Source organism: Gavialis gangeticus, unplaced genomic scaffold (assembly GCF_001723915.1).
Source record: "Gavialis gangeticus isolate Ggan-Ray unplaced genomic scaffold, GavGan_comp1, whole genome shotgun sequence".
Lineage (NCBI taxonomy): Eukaryota > Metazoa > Chordata > Crocodylia > Gavialidae > Gavialis > Gavialis gangeticus.
Genome location: NW_017729007.1, coordinates 552,031 through 553,638, shown reverse-complemented (window position 1 = coordinate 553,638; position 1,608 = coordinate 552,031).

The following is a 1,608-nucleotide window of genomic DNA, read 5'->3' as shown; positions in this document are numbered from 1 at the left end:
TCAGAATAGGACTTAGAACCAGCCTCTTAACTTCCAGCCCATGCCCAAACCACTGGTAGATTTATAGTGGTCCGATATATGACAAAAATGCCAACTGAGGTGGTATCTTGAACAGTGTCTTTTAAAAAATGAGTGAAACCACTTCTGACTTGCTGACCAACCCACATTGCCAAAATTGACAGATTACCTCATTTGTTCTAAAACAGCATTAATTTCTTAACTGAGGAGTATTAGCCAAAATAGGTTACCCACCTCCATCTCTGACTAGTAATGTAGGTTGCTTGCAGACATTAACAAAACAAACGAACAAATGGTGCTTTGCTTTAAACTTGGCATGCTCCTGCACTGAGCCCAGAGCATGCCCGGAAGAGGCAGCACGTCATTTGGACCTGGCTCACCCAACGTCTGTATAGATTGGGCGCTTTAGTGGGGGTGGGGGTTTGGCACTTTTATCTAACAGGTGATTGAATCAGCTTTATATAAAAGCTCCAAAAACCCCTGCTGAAGTGCCCAATCTATGCAGATCCTGCAGAGCCCAGTCAAAGTAGTATGCTTCTTCCAATAAAGTACATTTTGTTTGTTTGTTTTTTAATGTCTACAAGCAACTATAATCTCCAAGAAACAGCCAAACCACAGAACAGAGTAGTCAGTGATTTAATAGGTACTACATGAACTTAAAACTATCTTCTGAAAAAAAACCCTGTTGGTCATAAGAGGCTGCAGAGTATTCAAGCATAGCAAGCACTATAAAATAATTAAACAATAGATAAAAATTGTAGTGTCTATAATACAAATTATAGTTCTAAAATATAAATGAGTATTTATGTGCGTATATATCTTAGGAGAAAATAAGATAACTTTCTTTTTGTACACATATAAACATTTGGGTAATATGCTCATGTATAGATTTTTGGACAACTTCCTTATTTAGAACTAAGTTTTAAATAACAGTATTCTATACAATCTCATAGAATATTTTCTCTAAAATTAAAACAGTATTTATATAGAAATAAACAGAATTATCTAGGACAATCCAAAAGAGCATACTGAATAAATTAACATCAGAAAATTGTGGTTATATTGTTCTGAAAGTCCAATTCTCTCCCCCTTTGAAATGAAAGTAAGACCATTGTACCTTAGTATGGATTATTTACCAGTGCACAAATTCATTCTTTCTTTACATAGGAATCTTCATATGAAGTTGGTTGCATTTAGTGAAAGGCAAGAGACATTAAAGATCAGCACTGCACACACTACACAAAGCTGCATTGCACTGGATTGGAATAAGATTTCTGTTGAATTAAGTCAATATTTTATAACTGTCCAAATCCTAGTTACCTTTGTGCCTTCATAAAATTTACATCTTGAATTAGCAGCAATATATTTAATAGGTTCAGTAGTATATTTTCTCCAGTACTGGATTGGGCTTTTTGCATATGGAATAAGCTAAAGGGTCTAGCAGTCATGCGCAATACTAGCCCATGCTTGAAACTGAAAACTAAAAAGATACAGAGAAACAAAGATTATAGAGGTTCAGACCTCTAAATATAAGCTTACATTTACAATGTTTAAATAGGAGAAATAGAATATAGCAAAACAAAATATAAG